This window comes from Rhagoletis zephyria, unplaced genomic scaffold, assembly GCF_001687245.7.
Source record: "Rhagoletis zephyria isolate East Lansing unplaced genomic scaffold, Rhagoletis_zephyria_1.1 Rzeph_scaffold_03605, whole genome shotgun sequence".
NCBI lineage: Eukaryota > Metazoa > Arthropoda > Insecta > Diptera > Tephritidae > Rhagoletis > Rhagoletis zephyria.
In genome coordinates, this window is record NW_016160688.1 from 15,800 (window position 1) to 29,214 (window position 13,415).

General features: G+C 38.3%; 1 long non-coding RNA gene and 1 pseudogene across 1 annotated transcript; both read left to right on the plus strand.

Moving 5' to 3' along the window:
- The first annotated feature begins 11,741 nt into the window (after positions 1–11,741).
- LOC108369312 (uncharacterized) lies at positions 11,742–11,971 on the plus strand. The gene is made up of 2 exons (XR_001848484.1): positions 11,742–11,831; positions 11,891–11,971. It is a non-coding gene; the product is annotated as an uncharacterized LOC108369312 (long non-coding RNA).
- A 33-nt stretch (positions 11,972–12,004) lies between these two features.
- Positions 12,005–12,756, plus strand: LOC108369311 (60S ribosomal protein L7-like; annotated as a pseudogene).
- The last annotated feature ends 659 nt before the right edge of the window (positions 12,757–13,415 follow it).

Genomic DNA, 13,415 nt, shown 5'->3' on the forward strand with positions numbered 1-13,415 from the left:
TAAGTAGGGATGGAAGGATCTTGAAACTGAAGTTTGAAAATGTGTTAAAGTGTAGAGGAAAGTATTTTGGAATTTTAAAAGATTGCAAAGAAATTAATAATGTAAAGATATGTAAGCAAGATCAAATCAAAGATTTGGAAAATGAGAACTGTATTACAAATTTAATTAAAAGTAAGCCTTTCGATTGCATTGTGACGAATAGTGACCATGTCAATAATATCGATGAAATAAAAACAGGGCTAATCTTGTTAAATAATTTTAATGGAAATCTGACCAACAAAAATGTAACAAGTCACGTAAAAGGGTCATATCTTGTAAGGTATTTCAACGAAACCATAAAGATTAATAACCTAAGTTTTACTGCTCTGGAAGCACATAGCCTGAGACCGTTGCCTCCACTAATCCAGCATTCGAATTCACGCTCAGAGTTTGAGGAGGTTCTATCTCTTAAATTCATGAAGGAGCTAAATGTTAGGAATATAAAAAAAATAAGTTCCCTAAACCTTTTGGTAAAATCCAGTATGATTACACACATTGGGATATTGGCCATAATTATAGCCATAATTGCAATATTTAAATGCAAAAGGAGCAGAAGCTCCGAAATAATCATCCATAAACCACAGTCCATACAAATGCCGGAAATACAAAATATTCGCCACAGGAATCTTAACGACATTCCATTTTTTTAAAATAGTCCAATCGGGGACGATTGGAATTTCGGAGGGAGGAGTTAATACCATACTTTGTTAAAGCCATTTCCACACAATCAGCAAATTATCATGCGATTCCGTTCCCACACAATTCCACCGGCAAAACGCTCGCATATTTTGGGATCATATTGCAACCAAAAATGCAATTGCGCTGCACGCGCATCCGCCGTCTTAGCTAAGGAAATTAGACACCTTAGTTGAGCGAAACACGCGCAACTAATAAACCAAACACCTCAGGTGAGAGAAACAGGCGCAATCCCCATTCTGCTGACCAGGCATCTTTGGTCACGTAGGCCGGCTCAGGCTTAGGTTAGTTTGTAAGCGGTAGCTTAGAAATAAGTTAGTCTTAAACTCACTCGCGAGCTAAAGGCACATAGTGCCGCCTAATAAAGTTTGAAATAAAACATAAACTTAAGTCTCGCGTTTTATTTTATACATATCGTCGTTTAAAGTACAAAACCGCGTATAAACAAAATGCAAAACCGCGTATGTGAGGTTGCATAAATTTTTTTCTATAAAGTAAAAACACTTATATTTCAAAATGGTTTTCTTTTGACGTAGAATACGTCTTACCTTACGATATGGAGGCTATGCTGAAATGTTGTAGTTGTAATTTTTAGAGCTTCACGAAAACGCTTATTGCACGACAACTGATGAAGCGATTTCAAAGAAAAGTGTGGCGTTTCAAAGACAAAATTCCAAACCTATCTACAGATTCATTCTTGTAAGTAACCAATTCGGTTTCTGTCGTAAAAACAACGGTAAGCATTGCCTTATTTTGGGGTCAATTTTGAGCCTTTAAAGTGCTCTAGCAACTTATAGTTGGCAGATATAACTTTCATTTTCGGGACATAGGTTCTTTGGAGCAGTAGAAATATTATCGTGTACAAATTTTATATAAATTCAACAAATACTGAGATTTTAAGGCAAAAAATTGTTGAAAAATTTTGAAAATTTTTTTTCATTACCAATATGCTCGAAAACCGCTCGAATGATTTTGTTTTTGTTTTCTTTAATCAAAAGTTCAAAAGTTTTCCTTTCGTTTGGTATATGGGAAGTATTAGTTGATATCTTCTATATATGGTTATTTTATTCAAATATATGGGCATAAATGATTTTCCATATAAAATCACTTCGTCATCATTTTGCAAACACGTGCACGCATTGGAAGCGTGGGAAGGAGACAAAAAGTATGTATGTGTCCGTAAGTACATATTTCGGGGTTTATCGGTATAATAATCGATACTTTGTCGGTTTTATTACCGATGTTTTTATCGATTTTGCTATCGAAATTTTTATCGATAATGTTATTGATTTTGCTATCGATATTTTCGGAACTTATCGATATAATGATCGGTATTTTTTCGATTTTGTTATCGATATTTTTTCTCGATTTTGTTATAGATATTTTGTTGACTTTGTTGTCGATTTTGTTATCGACACTGTAATCGATTTTATGATAGATTATTTATCGATTTTGTTATCGATATTTTTATCGATTTTGTTATCGATTTTATTACCGATATTTTTATAGATTTTGTTGTCGGTATTTTAATCGATTTTGTAATCGATATTTTTACCGGTTTTGTCATCGATATTTTTATTGATTTTGTTTACGATTTAGCTATCGATATTATTATTGCTTTCGTTATCGATATTTTCATCGAATTTGTTATCGATATTGTTATTGGTTTTGCTATCGATATTTTCGGAACTTACCGATATAATGATCGATACTTTTATCGATTTTGTTATCGATATTTTTTATCGATTTTGTTATCGATTGTGTAATCGATTTTGCTATCGATTTTGTCATCGATACTTTTATCGGTTTTGTTACCGATATTTTTATCGATTTTGCTATCGATATTGTTATAGATTTTTTTATAGGTTTTATATTCGATATTTTTATTGATGTTGATATCGATATTGGTATCGATATTTTTATGGATTTTGTTATGGATTTTGTTATCGACTTTATAATCGATTTTGTTATCGACTTTGTTATCGATTTTGTAATCGATATTTTGATAGATTTTGTAATCGATTTTGTAATCAGTATTGTTATCGATTTTGCTATCGATTTTGCTTTCGATATTTTTTCGATTTTGATATCAATATTTTCATCGATTTCTTTATCGATGTTTTTATCGATTTTGCTACCGATATTATTATCGCTTTTGTTATCGATATTTTTTGCTTAGTGTGTGCTTTTGTTTTTTTACTTGGATATGCTCTTAACCATACCACGTATTCTACGTTTAAATTTAGCGGCTGTATCTCCGATACAGCCTGCAGGCCAAGACGAAGGCGCTGGACTGTTCCTTTTTTATAAAGCAACCGCATTTCAGGCTAATATATTTCAGGACGAATGGATAAGGATTAAGCCAAGAGCTTGTGTGAGCAAATCCAATTTTTGGCAGCAAATGTCAGTTACATGGTTTTGCTGAATGACGATACGCAGTTTTGTACATTAAACGACGATAACTATGTATTTATGTATTTACATAAAACACTACACAGTTTCTAAATATGCGTTTTTATTAATTACTTGAATATAATTATAATGCAAAACAATCCACTTTTCATTTAATAAAAAATAAAACACATATTCGTTTACATATGTATGTATTTATATACTCAGTTTGGGCTACTTATTTTTTACTAATATTTATTTATTTTACTAAAATTGAATGGGCTATGAAACTGCATACTTAGACTTTTTCTAAAAATTCCTAATACAATACAAAAATACGAGATATAATGATGGATCGAGTGGAGCACCGACGCCCTTTCTTTCGAAATATCTGCGTTATTCTACCACCTAATCTTCTGACCATTTGCAAACAATTTCAATTTGAATTACAGAATAAGTAGATATATAAATTATCAGAAGTTTTGCTAGTGACAAATTTTTAACAAATTTTTTGCAACATAAGCGTCTTCTGACGACTCTTTACATTCCGCCTAGACTTCTGACTTCTGTCTTCGATTATATTGCAAATTTTTAGAACATTACCTCATCACTTATTTTTCGTAAAAAAATGCATGTTTATCCCCTCTTTTATACTTCCAGTGAGAGTTCTGACGGCCTGCCTCTCGCTATATTGGTAACAACCGAATCTGTAAATGTTAACATTTCTACTTTACCGAGTGACCCCTTCCGCTACGTAGTCAGCTCTCGGTCTAATAGGAATAGCATCTTCCTAAAAATCAATTACGAACCTGTTCCATTGAAACCGGCATTAGATGAACTGTATTTTGGACCATTATCTTCAAATTCTGGATAGGGTGATCGTGCCCTTTTCTTTGGCTTTGAGCCATCATTCTTGAGCAATTTAATTGCATGCCCTGATGTTGCAGGTATGTCGTCTGCCAAAGGCGATACTTTCTCAACGACATCACCGAAATCGATAATATCGATTGGAATAAACGCACCACTGGTATCAGCTTGATTCATTTCACTCAAGCAAGTTGAAATTTCCGCATCGAATCCATCTTGCATTACTCCCACTGAATAATTAGGACGAAAATCTGGATTTAAAAGGCTATCACCACTATCAATTTCGCAATCCTCGTCCAACTTTAATTCCGATTCAGATGAGGCCATCAACGCTTCGATTTCCACCTCCGTCAACTTGCTCGCACTGTATCTCCTCTGGCGATTATTTACGCAATCTCCTTGTTTTTTCCTCATTTAGTGATCCATTGCTGGAAACATCAAAGATTGTCCAAAATATTATTACAGACACGAAACATTTTTAAAAACATTAATTGCAGCTTACCGAGCATTTAGGTGAATTGACGCACAACAATTTTCACGTAAACTGACAAGACCGTTGCAGGACGGTCTTCAAAAAACGATGTCCATGGAGACGGCGGGGTTGCTGTTGCGGAAGACAACAAAGTCACTAAGGATTCAAATGCGACCAAAAGTATTAAAGCGACAAAACTGACGATACTAATCAACAACAAAACCTTGTTTGTTGGTGCACCCGACGTGAGGTGCAACCAAAAGGTTACGAACCCACTCGCAATACCACCCAAGCTGCCGGGGGTAACTTTAACCTGCCAAGTGACTGGGCTCTGGGTGCGGGATACTAAAAGGAAGGGATAGGGAACACAATAGGGAAAAACTGCTGAGAACTCTGAAAGCCAAATACAGGCAACAACACAGAGGGTACTTATGCTGTGGACGGGGTGTGCGTCGACCACTGGTCCTGCGGTGCTTTGCCACCCAAATCCGCTACCGACTCCGCGCTTTGCCACCTCGACTGGGACGACTCTTAAAAATGCCTGTCCCACTCAGGCTAAGTGCCTCTCCTGGAACTTCACAAAATCATCAAAACACTGTACCGCGACTGGTACCAACACACCTTTTTTTAAGTAACTCGCAAAATTACAATCTCACGAATTCGGTCACAATAGGGATGTTTCCCTCATCAATGCTCACTTGGTTCTGCCCCGGCGCGCAGCTACAAGTTAGGCCACAACCTACGGCCCAACTTGTCCGCCAAACCATCGGGCTTCAGTGCTGGTGTCGTTGGTACCCAATAAATTGGCGCCGGCCCGTTAATTCTTAAAACGAATTGGACACTTTGGCGGCGCCACCACGGTGCACACAAACAACCTTCACGGACTTTGCCATTTCCATCATTCGGCGAACAACAAAAGTGCCGCGATAAGAGATAAAGGCGACGCCCCTTTTGTGGTTTTTCGCGCCATCTCTTCCCCTTATCCTTTTACTATTGCTCGGTATCGTTTTGGCGCGAACACCCCTAGTGGAGACATTTCTCTAATGTGTTAGCACACCACCGACAATCAGCTGTTTTGCTCTTCAACCTGAGCTTTAATTAATGAAACTAGTTGCCGATAGAGTTCGCTCCTATCGGTTGGAGTGAAAGGAAATAAGGAAAAAACTAATGAATATACAAAAGAAACTTTGTTGCGGTCAGTAAGCGGCAACTTTATTTTCGGTACTCGATACCGAGTTGATACATTAAACCTTCGTTATAATATATACACTTGTGGTCAGCTGACTAAGTTTAGTGACATTTTGACCAGTTTAGATTATTTCTATTTGGTTTACTTATTGTTTATAATTTTTTTACAAAAGTCTAGCACATTACATAACCAGCACGACATTAATTAACATTTCAAAACTTTTTACAAATATTATAAAAATTCAACAAACTTTAACAATTACACCTACAAATTTTAAACTTTTTATTGCAAATTTTTAGAAAAATTTTAGGTATACACTTTTATAGCCCATTATATTTTAGTAGGTTAAACTGCAAATTTGAAAACGCTAGAAAATAGCGTTGGTTTTTTATATTACTTTTTTGCTGACGGTCCTGGTCATTTTCCTCCATATAAAAGTATGTAATTGGCGAGCATACTTTATATGAGAGAAAATGCTCAAACCGTCAGCCAAAAAAATTATTAAAATCTACGCAATTTTGTAGCTCCTTGAAATTTGCACTCTAACTTACTAAAATATAAAACAGTTGCTCAGTTACTCTCTCAAAAGTGTTCCCACTTACAGGTTTTATGTCAATAGGAACGACTTCCTGTAAGTTCTGACTAAATCCTGTAAACCTGACTGCTATTGGAACATACTGTATATGTGTATTCAAGAATCTTTCTAAAAGTGCATGTTAAACTACTAGTGAAAAGTGTTTATATTTCAGACCACAATCTGTGTAAACACATATACGCATAAGATGTTCAAGATTTGATTTTCAATATACACATATGTAAATATACACTTGAAATGTTTAAAATTGCAAAAGTTTTGAATACAAAAATACATTTACTACTGATAATAAACATTAAGTGCTCATATTTACTTAATTTTAAACATTTCATGTGTTATTTTGCTATTCGCGACAAATCTGGTATGTAACAGTAAACAGGCAGTGTTTAGTTTTATTCTTCTTCTTCTTCTTTATTGGCGCTGTAACCGCCTAAGCGATTTTGGCCGAGTCCAAAACAGCACGCCAGTCATTTCTCTTCTGTGCTAACTGACGCCAATTGGAAATGCCAAGTGAAGCCACGTCCTTCTGCACCTGGTCTTTCCAACGCAGAGGATGCCTTCCTATTCCTCTGTTACCAGCATCGTGGCCCGCGTTGAATATTTTCAGAGGAGGAGCGTTTTTGTCCATTCGAACGACATGGCCAAACCAGCGGAGCCGCTGAATTTTAATTCGCTGCACTATGTCTATATCGTTGTAAAGCTCATACAGCTCATCGTTAAATCGTCTGCGATATTCGCCATCACCAACGCGTAAAGGTCTGTAAATCTTTCGCAGAATCTTTCTCTTGAAAACTCCAAGAGCCGCCTCATCAGATGCTTTCATTGTCCATGCTTCCGCGCCATACACCAGCACAGGCATGATGAGTGACTTATAGAGTGTGATCTTTGTACGACGAGAGAGGACTTTACTTCTCAATTGCCTACTCAGCCCAAAGTAGCACTTGTTGGCAAGAGTGATTCTCCGTTGGATTTCAAGGCTGACATTATTATTGGTGTTAATGCTGGTTCCCAAATAAACGAAGTCGTCTACTTTTTCAAACTTGTAACTGTCAACAGTGACGTGGGTGCCAAGACGCGTATGCTCTGACTGTTTGTGTGCTGACAGGAGATACTTCGTTTTGTCCTCGTTCACCACCAGACCCATTCGCTTTGCTTCTCTATCCAATCCCGAGAAGGCATTGCTTCTCTAGCCCTTGTTTTTACCGATAATATCGATGTCGTAGGCATACGCCAGCAATTGTACGCTCTTATAAAGTATTGTGCCTGAGCGGTTCAGTTCTGCGGCTCTTATTATCTTCTCCAACATAAGATTAAAGAAATCACACGAAAGGGAGTCCCCTTGTCTGAAACCTCGTTTGGTATCAAACGGCTCGGAGAGGTCCTTCCCTATTCTGACGGAGCTGGTGATATTTCTCAACGTCGTTTTACCCAGCCGTATTAGATTCGCGGGGATACCAAATCCAGACATCGCGGCATAAAGGCAACTTCTTTTCGTGCTGTCGAAAGCGGCTTTGAAATCGACAAATAGATGGTGTGTGTCCATCCTGTTCTCGCGGGTCTTATCCAAGATTTGGCGTATTGTGAATACCTGATCTCTGATTGATTTTCCAGGCTGATAAGGTCCAATCAGCTCGTCGTTCAGTCTTTCGCACATTACACTCGATAAGACCTTATAACCTATGCTTAGAAGGCTGATTCCGCGGTAGTTGGCGCGTATGGCGGGGTACCTTTCTTGTGGATTGGGCAGAGCACACTTAAATTCCAGTCGTCAGGCATGCATTCATCTGAATATATTCTGCATATGAGCTGATGCATGCACCTCATCAGCTCCTGGCCGTCGTACTTGAATAGCTCGGCTGGCAGGCATCAGCTCCAGCAGCTTTGTTGTTTTTCAGCCGCGTAATCGCTACTCGTACCTCGTCATAGTCAGGCGGTGGGACAGCTACTCCATCATCATCGACTGGGGACTCGGGTTCGTCTTCCTCACTACTTTCAGCGCTGCTACCATTCAGTAGGTTATAAAAGTGTTCCCTCCACAATTAAAGTATATTCTAGATATCGGTCACTAGGTCGCCATTGTTGTTCTTACAGGAGTTCGCCCCGGTCTTGAAACCTTCCGTAAGTCGCCTAACCCTCTGGTAGAATTTTCGGGCGTTCTTCCTGTCGGCCAGCATCTCAAGCTCTTCGCACTCACGTATTTCGGCCTCTCTCTTCTTATTGCGGCAAATACGTCTCGCTTCCTTCTTCAGTTCCCTATAACGGTCCCACATGGCTCGCGTTGCGCCCGGTCGCAGCGCGGCCCTGTAGGCGGCGTCTTTTTTCTCTGCGGCTTCTTGACATTCCTCATCGTACCAGTTGTTCTTTCGGGCTCGCTGAAATCCAACTACTTCTTCGGCGGCGGTACTTAATGATCGGGAAATGTGGTTCCACTGCTCGCGTACGTCGGATTGTTGAAGAGTGCTCTCAGAGAGCAGGTGTGTGAGTCGAGTGGCGAATAAATTGGCCGTCTGTTGTGATTGCAGCTTTTCGACGTTAAGCTTTCCTTGCATTGTTGGGCGCACATTTTTTGCTGCACAGAGGCGGGTGCGTATCTTGGCTACAACAAGATAGTGGTCCGAGTCGATGTTTGGCCCTCGGAGTGTACGTACGTCCAAAACGCTTGAAGCATGCCTTCCGTCTATCACAACATGATCGATTTGGTTTCTCGTTTTTCGATCTGGAGACAGCCATGTAGCTTGGTGGATGTTCTTATGCTGGAAGCCAGTACTACATATTACCATGTTTCGGGCCCCGGCGAAGTCGATCAGCCTCAGTCCGTTATCGAACGATTCGTCGTGGAGGCTGAATTTTCCGACATTGGCGCCAAAGATTCCTTCCTTGCCCACCTTGGCATTAAAATCGCCGAGCACGATGTTGACATCGTGTCGGGGGCAGCGCTCATATGTACATTCCAAGCGCTCATAGAAGAGATCCTTGGACGCCTCATCCTTCTCTTCCGTCGGGGCATGGGCGCAGATGAGCGAGATGTTGAAGAATCTAGCTTTGATGCGGATTGTGGCTAGACGTTCGTCCACCGGGGTGAACGCCAGTACTCGGCGACGGAGTCTCTCTCCTACCACGAATCCAACACCGAATTTGCGCTCCTTTACGTGGCAACTGTAGTAGACGTCGCAAGGCTTCACGCTTACTTTACCTTGCCCCGTCCATCGCATTTCTTGGATGGCGGTGATGTCAGCCTTTGTCTTCCCGAGGACATCAACCAGCCGGGCAGAGGCACCTTCCCCATTAAGGGTCCGGATATTCCAGGTGCATACCCTTAAATCATAGTCCTTTATACGTTTTCCGTGGTCGTCATCAGAAAAAGGGAGTCTCATCCGTGTCTTTTTTTTATTTTTCATTGGGCGGGGTTTTAACGTATCTCACTCCCAAACGGGTGTTTGGTTGCTACCCGGAGGATACGTGGATATAAATATCCGGACGTTGTGAGCTGCGATTTGAACCGTACGCACAAGAATCGCTTCTGGCCACTCCCAGGTGAATGGCAGTCAAAAATTTTCCACTTCTTCGCACGGAACCATTCGTTAATTTTATTACGCGGGTTATAAATTTGCACACATTAGGAGGGGAAACTGGTTATCTCTCTTTATATGCACAAATTTAAACAAAGATTTTTTAGAGCAAATTTTAAACATTTTGTAATTTATTCTACGCCACATATACATATATATAATTAGAAGTAAACAACAGTGTTTAATTAACACGGAGTGTAAATTTGTATTCAGTAAGAGCGGAAACTGATTACCTATCTTACTATGTGCAAATTTAAACACAACTTTATACAGTGTTGTTTTCAAAGGTTTCAGTAAAAATTACACATCTGAAGTGACTGAGACGAGCTCCTGAGTTGATTTATTTTAACTTTATTCCAAAGTATTGGATGCGAATAATTCGCACGGGTAAGCTAGTAAAATATATATATATTTTTTTATGGACGGCAAAAAAGGGTACATTTTGTTTTATTTTGGGCCTTTTTACTTGGATATTGTGGTACACAAAATTTTGATGAAGTGGCAACCGTGCCCACCACCACTTTAAAGCGATATTTCATCTGGTTCAAAAATAATATTTTAACGATTGACTTGCTAATTTTTTGCTTAAGCTGCTTTAATTGACGGGTACAAGTATATCAAACATATCGTAGATCTAAAGTACGATCAACTCAACAAATTCTGACTATTTTTTTGCATAAATCAATCCACAGGACTTATCTCCAATGAATGAAAATATTTTTTTGTTCATGATTATATACATTAACTAAAAAACTTAATACTTATAAAAACAAAGAATTCAAAACGTTTTTCCTTTGACTAGCAAGCGTTTAAAATTATAACATGAACTTAAGAATTAATCTTTTTACAAATTTATCCATAAGTAATATAAGTAGAGATGCACCGCCAAATAGTACACGGAACTACATATGCTCTATAACTACGGTGAATATTTTCAGAGGTCTACGTATAACTGACTCCACCATCTGTGAAGCGTTTATTTATAAGTAATTTCCTAAGTCTAACAATACATCTTTTACTTAGTCTATATTTACATGTTTGTGTGTACAGGTGTATAATGTATATACATATGTATGTGTGTGTGGGTGTACGTTGATGCACATGCATGATTGAGAGAAATAGAGATTGCGCAAATCGTGGTACCGCTAATCCGCTCTTTGTGATTTTGACAGAATCAGCTGTGTGCGTGACGTCATCTTGGTGCAATTGTTGATTGTAAGCATACAAAAAACCAAATTACGATTTTAATATTTGTGTGTTAATAATTCTGCGTGGTTTTAAACAATTATTGAGACATTACAAAGCAAAACGAAGTGTGCAGTGGCAAAGTGTAATAGTGAAAACAAAAGGAATGCGTGCGATATAAGTTATTTATTTTTTTTCGTTTCCTACGGACGCAAACCTGGCGAAAAAGTGGAAGCAGTTCTGCCGGCGAGAAGATGCATTAAACACTAAATCGAGCTTTGTGCCTCAGTATATCCAGTAAAAAAACTGTGGTGAAGTCCTTTATGGGGATAAAGTTTCCAGAGGTGAAATTTTAGGTAGCACACAATTTCTTACACGCATGGTTGCTTTTCAGCACTCATGAAAGAAACTTAAGAAATATTTGAAAAAAAAGTTCATATAGTACATTAATTTTGAAAGAAATACCATATAATGTATGTACTCTGGTTAATAATATCAAAAAATGTATTAGAACCACCGTTTAATGTTATATTTGATACAAATTAATATTGCTGACCCGAACGCTCTGCGCATTGCCACTGAATAATAGATTTACTTAAAATTACATCCCTGGTCATTGTTCTTTCTGTATCGAATCGTGGTGAATTCACATTTCTCAGAAATTTGACAACGAAACAAAACAAAGGGAGTATTATATTTGCTAATTTTTAGCTAACTGCTTTTTAGGATATGTTGAGGCAACAAAGAAGGCGCAGTTTGAGTTATTAGTAATGAAGTAGCAGGCATATTTGGAAAATTATGCCGATAAGCAGGATGGAATTTGGGAAAGTAAGTGCATGGTTGCAGCATATCTATGTATAAAAAGTATTTAATTAAATTGTTTATAGAAATGTTATAAATCGAGTGGCTCATTTACGATGTGCTCCAAACATTTGGCGAACTTTTTTTCGCCTTTTCAACGTGCTAAGTAACAAGTTAAGAGGACTGCCATCACGGCCGGTAAGAAACCGCAAGCAAAGGGTAGACAACCTTCCAGTAAGCTGCCTCCTGTCCCTGAGTCAAAGCTGAAGTTCAGCAAGAAGCAGGTCAGCAAATTGCTACCCTGATCAAACGTAAACTAAAGCGCTCTGCTGCGATTACACTCCGTAAATGTGAAAACTTGGTGCATGCTGAGAAATATCAAACAAGAAAACTTCGTGATGGACGCCGTGAGATGAAGTTGCGCCGTGTGGCAAAAAACGCCTACGTGCCTAAAAAATCCAAATTGGCTTTTGTGATCCGTATCCGCGGTATCAAAAAAGTTGCACCAAAAGTGCGTAAAGTTTTACTGTTGTTTCGTTTTCGCCACATTAACCACGGTTTGTTCATCAAATTGAACAAGGCAACCATTAATATGCCACGTATGCCGAACCTTATATGGGGTTATCCAAATCTTAAATCAGTTCGTGAATTGATGTACAAACGTGGAATTGTCAAGCACAACCATCAACGTGTCCCAATCTCTGACAGCTTTGTGATCGAACGCAAATTTCGCAAAGCGCACGAAATTCAGTGCGTAGATTATTTGGCGCACGAAATATTTACTGTTGGAACCGACTTCAAGAAAGCCTCCAACTTCCTGTTGCTATTCAAGCTCAACACATCAANCACATCGACACGAGGCTGGCGCAGGAAGGCTAATCATTACGTTGAGGTTGGTGATTTCGGTAGCCGTGAGCATAAGATCAACAAACTGCTACGCAAGATGGCTTGAAGAAATTGTTTTTTTTTTTGTATTTAAGGCGAGAATATAATGTTTAAGCGTGAGTTACAGAGACATCTTAGTTCGTAAACTTGATTTGTAATTTGAATATATTTTATCTTATTTTATTTTTGTTCCAAGTACCGTATAATATCTATTTCTACTATTGCTTAATTTATTATTACTGTTTCCTTCTTGCAAAATATTTGTACTGAAAATGTTAACCGATGTGACTAGCACTATTAATTATAAGGTTTTACCCTTGCTGTGTTAGGATTGATCCATAAATTGAATAAATTGAAATTGAAATTGAAATATAATGTGGTACATCTTCAAAAGGCGCCCAAGCAAAAAAAAAATAAAAATTAAAAAATTCCTGAAGTTGCCTTTACATGGGTCGATTTCTGTCGATTGAAAAATTGACTGAGATATCGACCAGCCAAAACGCTTACATTTAACGGTTGAATAGCAATTTACACGGGTAGATTTTAGTTAAACGACAAAAATCGACCGTGTAAAGGCAGCTTAAATAACGTTCAAATTAATGATCACCTTTGAGATGGAAAATACCAATAACCATTTCATAATTTCGAAAATTATTCCATTTATATTTGTTCTTGCCTTTTCCACACCACCTGTGAGGTATGCTTTTAGGCGCGTTACCGATTTTT